At 41.0% G+C, this 15,587-nt stretch overlaps 1 protein-coding gene across 21 annotated transcripts in view; it reads left to right on the plus strand.

Annotated features, from left to right (window-relative positions):
* The window catches only part of PDE4DIP (phosphodiesterase 4D interacting protein), a 226,816-nt gene that overhangs the window by 34,986 nt on the left and 176,243 nt on the right, over window positions 1-15,587 (plus strand). The window lies entirely within an intron of this gene.

Raw genomic sequence — 15,587 nt, forward strand, 5'->3', positions numbered from 1 at the left:
CCACGTCTCTTGATCCTTCTGCACGTGTTCTCTCTCAGGTGTTTGCGTTGCTTAATGAATCTCCCCCTTCCACCTAGTCTTGACCTGCAAAATACCCAGAGGGGCTACCTGGAAGTTTTTGCAGAAATGGTTCTCTGTCTTTTCCCTTTTCCACAGAGAGGGATTCGCGTTAAGTTTTTCTTTAGAGATAGCTTTGATTTCCGATACCTTGAAAAAGATCAGATTCCTTCTCACCGTGCCACGTTTTCCTTCGCAACCTCATCCTCCACTAGGGACACAAAGGCAAAGCTCTGGGTGAGCAGAGCCCAGCAGTATTCACCTCCAGAGTCTCCAGTTGGTGTGACTTGGGGAGAAGAAAGAAGGAAGAGACCAGGGTGCCTTTCATTGCCCAGGCTTTGTGGAGACGAGGGTGACAGCCTGTCTTTTAGGTCACATTGTGGAGATGCCCAGTGCAATTGTGTTTTCCCCGTCCCCTAGTCCTTCCCCTAAATGTACTTTCAAACAGAGCTTACTCAAGGATGAAAGATAATGAGTTGGGACAGAGACTTAATTTTTGTTTGTCAGTGAGAGGGTGGATGGGGAGGCTGTATTCCAGAGGTGTTGCCATAACAGACACTGCTCCACCTCCAGGATTTAGCTTTGGAGACTGGAATGAGGCCAAATTAGTGTTCTGACTCCTAGGAGAAAGCAGACTGAACAAACATGGAAGGTAAACTGGGGGCCTTATAGGACTTGGGAGAAAGATCTAGGGGATTTCAGCTGATTCTTCAATAGTTCGACAGTATGAGTTTTAGAGAAATGGAATCTTAGGGCGTGTTGGTGGGCATATGCTATCTAGATTTGCAAGTAGGGATTCCACTTTTTGCTCTTTGCTTCTCTTCTTAGGCTTTCCTGCAGGATGGTGCTCTCATGTGGGTATGACTAGATAAAAGGAGTGCAATTAGAAGACACCAGGAGACTGAAAACCATGCCTAGAGGTGGGATGGAAGGACCTGGGGCTCTTTTAGTCGGGGAGGTGAAGATGGTCAGGGATGAGGTGGATATGGTAGCTTTCTTCAAATATTTGAAGAGCGTTTGCTGGTAGTGAGTGGGGTTAGATGGATTTGGAATCCCTTAGGAGGAGAGAACATGTTGCAAGGAGGCAAGTTGTGGTTTAGTGTCAGGAAAAAGCCTTCTAACAAGTGACCTACCTGGGTCGTAAATAGACTCCCGACCCTGAAGTTGTTCAAGTAAAGGTTAGATGACCCCTTGATGGTAATGAGAGTGAGCATATCAGGGATTCTTGCTCTCTAACAGTGTCATCCACGCTTATAAAAATATATATTTATAATTTTTTCTGAACTTTATATTTAGATGTATATTTAGATTTCAGGTAAATTCAGAAATAATTTTAAAAAGGAGTAAATCATATGTTTATAGTTTGATTAATGTCACAAACTGAGTCTATCCATGTTAACAGGCACTCAGATGGAGAGGGAAGACATAGCCAGCCCCCCTAGAGGCCTCGTGACCCAAGAATAACTGTTACCCTCACTTTTTACACCAGAGACCCGTTCTGCCTGGCTTTGAACCTTGTGTCAGTGAAATTATCCACTGTGTACTCTTTCATATCTAGCTTTTTTCATTCCATCTTCTGTTTGTGGGATTCTTCACATTGTTGTGTATAGTTGTAGTTCATTCATTCTTGCTTCTGTATAGGAGTCTATGGTGTGTAAATAAATCAATTTTATTTATCCATTCTCTTGTTAATGAGCATTTGGGCAATTTCTGGTTTGGGGCTATTATGAATAGGGTTGCTGTGAACATTCCTGGGCATGTCTTTTGGTGAACATATGTACATACTGCTGTTGGGTAAATACGTAGAAGTAGAATTGCTGGGTAATAGGAAATGCATGTTCAGTTTCAGTAGGTACTGCCAAAAAATTCTCTAAAGTGGTTATAAAGAGGATATACAGTGAACTGAGATACAGTGAAAAGGTGCTCCGCATCACTAACCATCAGGGAAATGCAAATGAGAACCACAGTGCCTCACCACTATATACATATTGGAATAGCTACAGTGAAAAAGGCAGAAAATACCAAATGTTGGCAAGGTGAAAGAGTCAGAATGTTTATGCTTTTTTTTTTTTTAACCCTCACTCATAATGAAAAATGTACTTACATTACAACCAGGTAGAATCCCAAACAAACCAGTTTCCTGTAACGATACTTAACCTAACTGTGTGTTTTGTACTCTGGTCTTTTCTACGCTATTCCTCTTCTTCAAAAAAAAAATGCTGGTGTGACTCAATTTATTTCACCACCTAGTGGGTCACAGATGGAAAAATCCTATAATCATATAACTGGCATCTCAGATATTTCCTAACTCATAGCTAAGATCAGTTCATAAACATTTATTTAAAATGTGAGAGCCCAGGGGTGCCTGGGTGGCTCAGTTGGTTAAGCGTCCAACTTTAGCTCAGGTCACGATCTCACAGTTTGTGAGTTCAAGCCCCCGGGTTGGGCTCTGTGCTGATGCTCAGAGACTGGTGCCTGCTTCAGATTCTGTGTCTCCTTCTCTCTCTACCTCTCTCTCTCTTAAAAATAAACATTAAAAGAAAAAGCTTAAAAAAATGCGAGAGCCCAATACTCGGAAAGCACTGTGCTAAATGCTAAGGGTAAAACAATGAATGAGACTGGCTTTCTGTCTTTGAGGGTTGTACTTTCTCATTGTCTATAATTCTTTTTTTTTTTTTAAGTTTATTTATTTATTTTGGAGAGACAGAGCATGCAAGTGAGGGAGGGGCAGAGAGTGGGGGAGACAGAGGATCCGAAGCAGACTCTGTGCTGACAGCAGAGAGCCCGATGAGGGGCTCAAACTCATGAACCCTGAGATCATGACCTGAGTCGAAGTCAGATGCTTAACCGACTGAGCCACCCAGGCGCCCCTAATAGAGGCTAAGACAGACATGTATACATGAGAGCACAGTGGAGAAGCACGACTTGGGAAATTCAAAGAATAAAAATTAACTTTAGAGCAACCATTTATCAGGCTTGCATTTATTAACTTGTGTGCTAATCCCTTGGCGTATTTTATTTCACCTAATCCTCACAGCCTTATGAGGTATAAGGGAAATGTTATTATATTCATTTTTCAGACAAGGAAAATTGAACTTTACAGAAATTAAATAATGTTCCTAGGGAACACACACAGCTGAGAAGGAGATATAGCCTAGAGCAGAGTTTTGTTGGTCATTCAGTTTCTGAGTTGGTTCTGGAACTGGTTGCTTATCCTGACTACTCTTAAGCTTATGAATAAATTTGACTGTGATTCTTTTTTTTTTTAGTTTATTTATTTATTTATTTATTTATTTATTTATTTATTTATTTTTTCAACGTTTATTTATTTTTTTTGGGACAGAGAGAGACAGAGCATGAACGGGGGAGGGGCAGAGAGAGAGGGAGACACAGAATCGGAAACAGGCTCCAGGCTCCGAGCCATCAGCCCAGAGCCTGACGCGGGGCTCGAACTCACGGACCGCGAGATCGTGACCTGGCTGAAGTCAGACGCTTAACCGACTGTGCCACCCAGGCGCCCCAGTTTATTTATTTATTTTGAGAGAAAGAGAGTGAAAACATGGAGGAGGGGCAGAGAGAGAAGGAGAGAGAGAGAATCCCAAGCAGGTTCACTTGGGAACCTACTACACTCTACCCTGTCAGCATAGAGCTGGATGCGGGGCTCAAACTCATGAACTGCGAGATCATGACCTGAGCCAAAGTTGGACACAACCGACTGAGCCACCCAGGCCCCCCAACTGTGATTCTATTTCCGAGTTTCATTCTTGGCAACTCTGGAAAGCTTCCTCTCTGGAAGATTCTTCACATGAGACTCCATACTCTTCGTCTTGCTCAGACTATCCACAAAGGTCAGGGGGCTGAGTATGTGAGTTCTCAAAATTGAATAACCCCTGCTGCCAGCTGCACGTCATTGCCCTACTAGAGGTCAATAGTAGTGTTTTTTACCCAGGGATGTTGCCTTCCTATTGCTAGCTCTGTGATTAAATCATTTGGGGAGATCATGGTTTGTTCTGGAATGGCGAATTTCCTGCGAATACATCGGCCTTACAAAAAGCTGGTTTGGTCATTAAACAAGCTAATATCCATGAATAGGGTAAGAGTTATCAAAGCAATATGTTTATGGAGATGAAGAGGACCCTGATGATGAGGGTAATTTTGCTCAGCTTGTAAGTGCAGCATCTATCAGGCAAACAGTTTCTACAGCTCTGAATTTTTAGCATTCACTTATCTGGACTAGCAACTCACTAAGGAAGAGGGCATAGTTCAGATTCCTTAGTTGCATTCGTTTCTTTTTCCTGCTGAAACAAATTACCACAAATTTAGTGGCTTAACAAGATGGATGTATTTTCTTGCAGTTCTGGAGGTCAGAAGTCTGGAAATTGGTCTTCTAGACTAAAGTGACAGTGTCAGCAGGAGCGTGTTCCTCCTAGAAGCTCTAGAGAAGAATCTATTCCTTGCCTTTTCCAGCTTTAGAGGCTGTCCACATTCCTTGCTTCATGGTCCCTTTTCAGCAAGGGTAACACTCTAGTCTCTGTTCCCTTATACCCTCTTCTAACTCTGATTCTCCCATTATCTCTTACAAGGACCCTTGTGATTACTCTGGGCCCAACTGGATAATCTGGGATAATCCCCGCATTTCAAAATCCCTTTTGCCATGTAAAGTAGCACCTTCACGGGATCTGGAGATTAGGATTGTGGATTTCTTCTGAGGGCCATTATCCAGGCAACCAAACTATTAAATGCTGGAAAAGTCATCGCTGATTCTCTTCCCCTTTTAGGTGGAAATGTTCTCGTTTCTAGCATATGGGAAAGCTGAGTAAAAGTCAGGCAAATCATATGTGAACCTTATTCAACTTCCCTAAACAAATAACTCAAGAAAAAGTGAACTTGACCTATTTAAAGGCTACTTATAAGATTGAAGGTTAGGAAAGGAAAGGAATTTAATAGTCTGTTTTGTTTTATGTAACTGTAATTTCATTTAATAAAATGCAAGCATTGATTGTATTTGCCTGCCATGGCTATGAAAATTTAGAGAAGGAAAATAACAGCCAAGAAAAATAGTGGTTCCGTCTGAAAATTCAAAAAATTTGATTTTGTTCCTTCTCACCCGCATAAAATAGGGCCTTCAAGTAAGACAAGAAGCCCATTTACATGGTTATATTGCACTTAAATGATCCCCATTGATAGCTTATTTGCATTTATTCTGCTCCGTATTAACTCTTAGCTTAACTAAACTCTACATTAACTCCTTCCTAACTGTGGAGGAAGCAAGGACATTTATTTCTCTTTGAATTCATGGTGAGTTGGCAGAGAGTCCTATGTACTAATGCAGTTACGACCAGAGATGGCATTTCCCTCCATTTTACAGATGTGGCCGTGGAGGCCAGAGAGGTTAATTTAGCATTGGAGCATGAACGTCTTGTAGACTCTAGTACCTTTGCTTACTGTGGTGCTGCTGCACTATGAAAAGGAAAATGCTCCTTTTCATAATCCTATTACTGAGACACCTTTGGTCTTTGAATTTCCCTTTTAACATTCAGCACTTCTAGCAATTAATTTTCTGCATTTGGGGAAGTAAAACCTTTGCCTTCAAAACTCTGATCTACTTTTAAATAGGCCTATGCTTGGATTTTGGCTCAAGGGATTTATCTCAATCTGTGCTTTCACTCTCACTTGCTTATGTCCCATATACGAGATGTGGCTGGACATCCCTGCCCCTGTGCCTCTTTCAGCTTACATGCTAAGGGTGCATTTCAGATACCAGAAGACTGGGAAGGGGTGGTTTTGTCTCTTAAAGGATAAATTGGGTGACCCTCATCATAGTGCCCTCGCCATTCTAGATGGCTCAGGGGTAATTTATACAAAGCTGTGTAGAGCATCCATTCATTCAGTGGCTACCCTGGGACACTATTCCTAGTGCAATTGACTCTGTTTTATAAATAAAATTCCAAAATAGGCTCAGAACATTCCTCAAGTTGTCTCTGGCAAAAATTCAAATAGCACTTAAAGTTAGAAAGAAAGTCCGGAATACAAGAGTGGTCATGATGACCTAAGGTGTCTCTATCCAATTCTATTTTAAAACATTCAAGGGGCACCTGGGTGGCTCAGTCAGTTAAGCGTCAGACTTCAGCTCAGGTCATGATCTCATGGTTTGTGAGTTCAAGCCCTACGTTGAGTTCTGTGCTGACAGCTCAGAACCTGGAGCCTACTCTGATTCTGTGTCTCCCTCTTTCTCTGCCCCTCCTCTCTCTCTCTCTCAAAAATAAATAAAACATTGCATACATACATACCTAAATAAAACATTCTAATACACTGAGGACTTATTTTCCTCAGTTTCAGAACATCTTCTGAGTTCTGTGGTCATCAAGACAAGCATGATCTGAATTTTTTCTCATGGCTAAAGTACCTCATTATTCATAGACTATAATAATAATAGTAACTATTAAGTTGTATTTTCATAGCACTTTAATAGTTTCTAATACATTTTCCCTTAATGTGTCTCATTATCTCCATCCAGTTCTTTTCTGCTTCTTCCACTCTCTAGAAACTTCTTTCCCCCATGGCTTCTCCAATGCCAACTAGGGCCAGTAGCAACTGGTGTCTTTTCATCATGGCCAAGGTGGAAGGGGTATAAAGAAGCAATAACTACTGACCTATAGAAAGCATTGACTGGCAAAGAAAATGGAACAATTTCTAGTATTTCACACAGTGTGGGAATATATTTATTTATTTTCCATGTCATAATATGGAATACTATTATTCATGATGTAGAATAGAATGTCATGTGGAAATATACTACTTTACTCAATCATTCCCCTATATGGATGTTTTAGATTTCTAGTTTTTAACTATTATAAATAACATTTGATAAACACCTAGGTACATAAAGCATCTTCGTCTATAGGATTATTTTTGAATGATAGATGGATGTTCAGAAGTATGATAACTGGGGGCACCTAGGTGGCTCAGTCAGTAAGTGTCCAGCTCTTGACTTCGGCTCAGGTCATGACCTCACGGTTTGAGTTTGAGCCCCACGTCAGGCTCCGCACTGACAGTGTGGAGCCTGCTTGGGATTTCTCTCCTCTCTCTCTCTGCCTCTCTGCCTCCCTCCCTCCCTCTCTCTCTCAAAATTAATAAACAAACTTTATTTAAAAACAAGTAGGTTAACTACATCAAACATTTCTAGTTGTTGAATATACATGGCAAACTGCTTAGCATTCAGACTCCTATAACTCACAGGAATGTAGAAGGTATTTTGTTCAGTTTAACCATCATTTTCAAGACTTGAGTCCTGTACTGCAGAAAGGGAAATGGAGGCACACTGACATAAAGTGATGTGTCCTAGACGAATCAGTAGCAACATTCCCAACTTCTCCTCCTCTTTAGGGTAAAATGCTTCCCTCTTTCTGTTAATCTGTTACCATCTTGAAGTGTTTCCTGAAACAGTACTAAGCAGAAAATTTTAAATAAAAAAGTCAAAATGGATATAAATAACATCAAAATTACACATACGTATTAGGATATCGCAAGGAGAGGAAAAAAAATAGATGCTGTATTTGGTTATGGGATTATGCACAACATCCTTTACATGCTGCTTTAAAACTAAGTCAATATATGTTTTTACAGCAAGAAGAAATTGACATTTATGCCCATAAAGTGACAACGTATAAAGTTTGCAACTTAGTTGGTTTCACAACGCTTCTTCTGTGTGTTACTCAGAGATTTCCAGGTTATTGGCGCCACGGGGCAGTATTATGCCAGACCACCTAAGGAACTGGTTGTAGGGTGTCATTTCACTCTTTCTGAGCTAAAATTATCAGGTGGGCCTTAATACGCCAGCTGTTCCACACACACCTACCCTCGCCTTTGCTAGGATAACTTTATTTACCCTTCAAAGATTAGTTTCATTATTACCTCCTTTAAGAATTATTTTTGGAACCTAGTTCTGGGTGTTTTCTGTAGCCAGAGTATGCTCTGTCTACTCTGTCATAGCTTGAAGCTAGTTAGTTGGTTGACGGGATATTTTCCATTTTCTCAGCTCATTGGAAGAGAGGACTTCTGTTTTTTGTCTCTAAATCTTCAGCATCTAATATTGTTTCTAGCACTTAGAAGATCCTCGATTTAGAACTTTCTAGAGAACATTCCCCACAAGGCTGATACGAACATCTGGTTGGTAGGTGTCTCCTTCTTGTGGAATGGATACAGCTGGTTATAAAAGCTTTTTGTCCCTGCTTTTTTTCCCTATCCCTACTGAGCCTGGGAGTCAGCTATGTCAATCCTTCAGAGTCTTTTACTGCCTTAACTATCCCCAAGACTCAGTAACCCTCAGTCAATTTTATTATCCTCTAGGATTCTATCATCTTTGTTTTATATTTTTAAAATTTGTTTTCCTTCATGGAAGTGCAATTTACATACAATGTCATATTAGTTTCAGGTATGCATCATAGTGATTCAATATTTTTATACATTATGAAATGCTCCCACAGTAAGTCTAGTTACCATCTGTCACCACACAGAAGTTTTAGTGTATTATTGACTATATTTCTTATGGTGTGCATTACATCCCCATAACTTACTTATTTTATAACTGGAATTTTGTACCACTTAATCCTCTCCATCTATTTCACCCATGCCTTCAACCCTTCCCCACCTCTGGTAACCAATAGTTTATTTTCTGTATATATGAGTCTGTTCCTGTTTTATTTTATGTGCTTGTTTTGTTTTGTTTTGGATTTCTCATCGAAGTGAAATCATATGCTATTTGTCTTTCTCTATTTGACTTATTTCTCTTAGCACAATACCATCTAGGCCCACCCATGTTGTCATGAATGGCAAGATTTCATTCTTCTTTATAGCTGAGTGATATCCATTGTGTATGGGTGTATATATACATATACACTCATCTTCTTTATTCATCTATTGATGGACACCTAATTTGCTTCCATATCTTGGCTATTGTAAAATGCAATGAATGTAGAAGTGCATGTATCTCTTTGAATTGGTGTTTTCATTATCTTCGGATAACTACTCAGAAGTGGAATTGCTGGATCATATGGTAGCTCTATTTTTAATTTTGTAAGGAACCGCCATACTCTCTTCCACAGTGGCTGCACCCAATTTATATTCACACCAACAGTGCACGAGGGTTCCCTTTATAAGCTTTTTTTAGTACATTATAGAACCATACTGAAAAAGAAGACTCTAGATTCACTTTTTTTTTAAATTTCAGGCAGATCTGTAATGTTAAGAAATTCTTCTCCTCCTTCTCTTATCTGCCTCCTCTGCTCTCCTCCCCTGACTCTTCCCCTACAAGTGCATTCCTCAAAACCTTTGATTTCAATGATATAAATAAAATCAAGATACAAAGTTGTACATGCAGTATCATTTCTATTTTGTAGAATTCACACAGGCATATGAACTGAAGAACAACTGAAAGTAAATATGTGAAAACTCTTTGTCGATGTTGCCTTTAGGTGGTAGCATTTTTTATGATTTTTCTGTATACATTTTTCTTCTTTCCAAAATATTCTGGAAGAAGCATGTAATTCTTTTTAAATCATTAAAAATGGACATAATGAACGGTGCCTTGGTGGCTCAGTAGGTTGAGCGTCCGACTTTGGCTCAGGTCATGATCTCACGGTCCATGAGTTTGAGCCCCGCGTCAGGCTCTGTGATGACAGCTCAGAGCCTGGAGTCTGTTTCAGATTCTGTGTCTCCCTCTCTCTCTGACCCTCCCCCATTCATGCTCTGTCTCTCTCTGTCTCAAAAATAAATAAATGTTAAAAAAAAAGGGACATAATGAAGAAAGGAAACAGTAAAAGATTATGTGAGTAAAAAGGTAGGTAGAGACAGGAAATGCTTGGTCTTTGTGCTTCGTCTTGCGCTCTGAGACAGATTGTGCCAACTGCCTGGGCATGCCGCAGGGCCTTGTGAATAGTGGTGGTTCATGAAAACTGAGGATTGCGGAATGCATTCACTGCCAGGACCAAAAGTAAAAAGCGTATGAGCAAAGTTTTAGAAGTGGGTGGAGAGACCGTACACAATCCCTGGGTGATGCGACTGAATCCAAAGCAGATTATTTTTACATCTCTTTTGAAAGAGTGATGTCAGTGTCTTTGCTGATTCGGGGCATAGGGAAGAGGATTTATTAGATATTTGGATGTCTGATAACCTCATGGGGCAAAGTGAGAAAAATAATTACTTGAACTTCCTTTACCTTTTTATGGCATTAAGTGGTTTGTGTCTCTGAACCTTGATGGACAGGAGCAAGAAAAATAATGTTCATTTCTTTTGGGCCTTAGCCCAAGAGCAGAAAAAGGTCATAAAATTTGGACGAGTCGATGCAGGTGCACAATGGTGCTGGTAGCTCCCTGTAGCTATTGAGGACTGATTAGCACTTCAGAAAACTGTCTCCCAGAGTTCCATTTGGCCGTGGTCACTCTCAGTGAATAGACTCTGTTGAGTGAAGGGTGTAATTGCAGCCTGTACTGGAGAAAAGTGGACTCTGCTGTATCCGTGCCAAGTCAGCCCACACTTAGTGTGCAGAGAGAGATTCACAGGCGATGCTCTCTCTGTTCTGAGGGGGCTTTGCCAATTCAGCATCCTAGCTTGCAGAGGTGATAATGATAGGTCTCGAGATGAGAAAAAATTCTAATCTCTCTGTATTTGTGCTCTGCATCTGTGACTTCTACCCTATTTGCATTCGAATATGTTTATGCAGTTTTAGTGCTGAATGGGGGGGTGGTATTTGGCAACATTTGGAACATGGAAGATACACTCCATGTCTCTCTTGGCAGGAGAAAAAAAGATCTGAGGACAAGTCTGAAAGCTGGTTCACTAGTGGCCTTTCCCGTTTTGATTGTGTCTGTCCGTTACCCCTTCTGCCTTTCAGTTTATTCCCTTTGTCCATTACGGACAGTGTTAAGTGTTAGCACAGAAGAGGTTCAGGGAAGTTGTGAACATTTAGAGAGATTTGGGTAGAGATAGGGAAGTATATAATGATGGATGACTCACTTTCCAGGATAGGACCTGTATAAAAAGTCATACTCGTCACTTCCCTTTTAGGATCGTAATTCTTTTGTCACATGGCATCTGTTATACTGGTATTGAAATACTCAAGTGTGAGCTGTGTCCAGTGGGGATGAGTCGGCATCTCAAAACACAAATTTGTGTCTGGATTTGACTCTAAATCCAATCTTCACACAGCACCACTGTCCACCCTCAGATTCTCAGGGGTCACTTCCCTGCAGTCAAGGCAGGTACAGAGGAAGCTCTGGATAGAGGTGACGGTAGAAGGAAGACATATTGGAAAGAGTCAAGGTTTGGAGTCAGGTGCCATTTTCTTCTTTTTCTTTTTTTTTTTTTAATGTTTTATTTATTTATTTTGAGAGACAGAGAGGGAGAGAGTGGGGAAGGGGCAGAGAGAGAGAGAGAGGGAAAGAGAGAATTTCAGGCAGGCTCTGTGCGCTGTCAGTGCAGATTTCCACACAGGGCTTAATCTCACAAATGATGAGATCATGACCTGAGCTGATATCAAGAGTTGGACACTTAACCAACTGAGCCACCAGGAGCCCCAGCTGCCATTTTTTCCCTTTTTTTTTTTTTGTTTCTTTATTTTTGAGAGAGACAGAGAGACAGAGCACGAGCAAGGGAGGGGCAGAGAGAGAGAGGGAGACACAGAATCTGAAGCGGGCTCCAGGCTCTGAGCTGTCAGCACAGAGCCCGACGCGGGGCTCGAGCTCACGAACTGTGAGATCGTGACCTGAGCTGAAGTCGGACGCTCAACTGACTAAGCCACCCAGGCGCCCCGCCTCCCCCAAGTGCCATTTTCAAGTTCAGACTTGACACCAACTAGCCGTGTGATCTTGGGCAAATCACTTCATCTTCCTAGGCCTCTTGTTGCCTCATCTGTGAAATAGGGATACAGTAGCTACCTGACAGGATTTTGTGAGGACTGAATGAGATGATGCCTGGAAAGCATCAGACACTCGATGCATTGTGGTAACAGTGTTGGTGGTAGGTGACAGGGGTTGTCCACAATAATGATGGTCATTTCATGCAAGATTAGTGCTGAGGAAAATTCTGCTGAAAGAAAACATGTTGAACCATGAAGTTAGGCTCAAGCAGTCCAGGGACAGTCACCTGTAGATGTCTTTGTTCCTAAATTGGCACTATTTATGAAACCCTACCATTCAAAAGCCCTCAAGGCCTGTGCTCCAAACATTAAAGAAAGTAGGCCACAGTTCTTGTCCTTCCAACCCTTTTGTATTTGCAAGCGTTGAATGTGGATACAAATTAAAAGTACAAAAAAAAATGATATCTGAACATCAGAAAGATTTCTTTCATTTGAACCAGAATTTAGTAACTCATGTCAAATGAGTTTCAAGAATATAGGAGCTTGGGGCGCCTGGGTGGCTCAGTCGGTTAAGCATCCGACTTGGGCTCAGGTCATGATCTCACAGTTTGTTGGTTCAAGCCCTATGTCAGGCTCAGGCTGACAGCTCGGAGCCTGGAGCCTGCTTCAGATTCTGTGTCTCTTTCTGTCTCTGCCCCTCCCCCACTTGCACTCTGTCTCTCTCTCAGAAATAAATAAACATTAAAAAAATGTTTTTAAAAATATAGGAACCACAATAGAATATATGTTTAGTTCAGTGTCTAGTGCTGAGGAGGGCCCCAATTAACCGCAAACTTCAACAATCTTCCTGTGTCATACCACATAATCCCCACTGTTTGAGAAGATCAGACTGAACCTAGTCTCTTACATAGTTTCTCTTTTATTGAGGCCATACTTTAGAAGAACAATGTAAATTGGATCAAAATACATTCTCTTTTTTAAAAAAATAAGAATTAACCTTTTAGTATAAAATCGTATAAAAAGGAAGATATTCACTTGTATTTTCTGCCATCCTAAACCTCCAGCCTTATCTCTTGTGCAGATTTTCTTCTGGTCCTTATCTATAGACATTTTTGCTGTGTAAAAATCTTCTTGTTTAACATTTATTTTTTTAAGATTTATTTATTTTGAGAGAGACAGAGACAGCATCAGTTGGGGAGGGAGAGAGAGAGGGAGGGAGAAATCCCAAGCAGGCTCCACACTGTCAGCACAGAGCCCGATGCAGGGCTTGAACTCACGAACTGTGAGATCATGACCTGAGCCCAAACCAAGGGTCAGACGCCTAGCCTAACTGACTGAGTCACCCACCTGGGCACCCCATCTTGCTTAACATTTTAGATTGTCCTTGGGGATTCTAAGTAGTTAGATAAGGAGGAGGAAAGTGCTAAGTGCAGACCTGGTTTCCTCCCATGACTTCCCTTAATACAGCTTCCTACCTGAGGGTTAGAGCTTGGAGGAGGACGGCTTGAGGACAGGGAAAGTTAAAAATGTTGGAAGGGGTCCTGGAGGCAGTTTATGTTTACTCAGGCAGGAGGGAACAAAATGAAAACCACAAATACACCCTTCATTCTCCTGTTTTGGGGTCTTTGTCATGTTTCCTTGTGTTATTTGTACCCATCCTTCAAGGCTAGATTCAGTGTTCTCTGTTTTCTGCATATTTCCTCCCACCAGGACAAAATTAATTGCTCTCTTGTTTATATTTTTCAATCTGTTTTAAATCTCATTATTCTTGTAATTATCTCATTGAATCCTATGTGCCTTCCCCAGTAGACTCTGAGTACTTTGATGACAGGGTTTAATTTCTTTTTCACCTTTATATTTCCAGGGCTGGCCGTATAAGCCACTTCTCAATAAATGTTTATAAGATGGAATGAAAAACCCTATAAACAGTGTCAAGGCCCAGGTTTTTGCTCTAAGTACTGTTATAGCAGATTGTTTCCCCCTTCTGAATTTTTGTTTATACTTAAAAAAAAATCTATATACAAACAAGTCTGAAAGATAGAAAATGCCTCCAAGAGATGGCCTTTGTCTGCAGGTTTAGAGATCTTAAGCAAGAGTGGTGGTGAGTAATGAAGGAGGGGGCCCAGACTGTGTGTTGGAAGTGATTGCCCTAGGGGGAGGACCTAAAAATAACTGCCGCTTTGGGAGTTTGGATACCCCTATGGGAAGAAATACCCGTAGGTTAAACATTTTACTAGGTGAGACGAAGGAGAAGGTAATGGGGACTGGATAGGCATCAGCTCCTTAGAAATAGTTTGGGGGGGTGACTATGGTCCTGGGATACCACTGTCTCATACTGTCAAAGATGTGTTGCACATCCTACTTTGTAATGGTAAAGGCCTATGGTTGCCATTTGCCATTGCTTGTGAATGATATGGTCCGTTAACAAGATGCATTGCTCTTCTGGGTCCACAAATTAAACAGACCAAAATATGAGACATAACCCCAAATATGCAGTTTGCAAGGGAAAGTCATGACTTCCCTACAGAAAATATCTCTCTGCAGGCTCCATTGTCGTGTTACCCCTTGGTAAGGAAGAAGGACCCACGTTTCTGCCCCTCCCCACACTGTTAGGAGAGAAAGCAGGACCAGCTGCTTACATTTTAGAAAGGAGCTATGTCAGTGAGGCCATTTGCAAGCAAAGGAAAGCAAAATTGAGTGCTTGGATATTCCTGACATAATTGAAACTACTATATTTAGGAAATTACTGGAAAAAAATCCTCAGAGCACAGTTTGATAGCAGCAGAGTATCAGAGTGTAGCAGATGGCTTTGAGAGAATCAATTATTTTCTGATTATTGTCAACCTGACCATCCTGGAAAACTAGGAAAAGCTAGTAATGTGGGATATTGAATGTCGATGTGTTGTTTGAGTCCAATATCTTCTTAGCTGCTTAACAGCAAATCAAGAAAGCGTGGGCAATATACCATGTGGAAATTAAGTGGGTGAACAGCTTGTGGGTGGGTTGTACTTGGAAAATGCTTGGTTCTTCAAATTAAGCAAGAGAGTGGCTTGGCAAAATTAATAATTGTAACGTTAGTGGCATTGGTATCAGTATTGACAGATTGATGAGGTAGAGGGAGAGAAAGGATAAGGCTCATTGAGGGAAAGCATGGCTCATTTATACAGGAAAAGCACCATGTAAGGTAAAAGTATCTTGGGAGAAAGATTATATACGTACATCTATGCTGGAGAGCTATGAGTGCTCTAATGAACCATATGCTAGCTGAGCATGAGTCATCCATGGGCTGATGTTAAAAAATAAACCTACAAACACTTCAATTTGAGCAACTAGGACAAGGACATACAAGTTTTTTCCAGATTTGGGTAATATGGAAGAATTTACCAACATATATTACTGCTTCACAAAGCAGTGTACATGTGCATGTGTGTGTGTGTATGACCCAGCTTGGAGTCTGTCTCTAGCATACCTCAGTTCTCTTTGCACTTTGGTTGTCACAGATTGCAGTCCCCTAGACATATACCCTGTGTTTCTTCACTGTGAGCACTCCCCTTCCCTGGGGGAGCATCAAATTCCTTCCCAACCTTTTGGAGCAGATGATGAGCCCCACTCTTGGGCAATAAGAGAGGGAACTTGAGCTGTTAATAGAGTTAAAGTGATTTTTAAAAAATCTCCT

The sequence above is a fragment of the Puma concolor genome, chromosome C1 (assembly GCF_028749965.1).
Source record: "Puma concolor isolate L17-30 chromosome C1, mPumCon1.1.hap2, whole genome shotgun sequence".
NCBI classification, from domain to species: domain Eukaryota; kingdom Metazoa; phylum Chordata; class Mammalia; order Carnivora; family Felidae; genus Puma; species Puma concolor.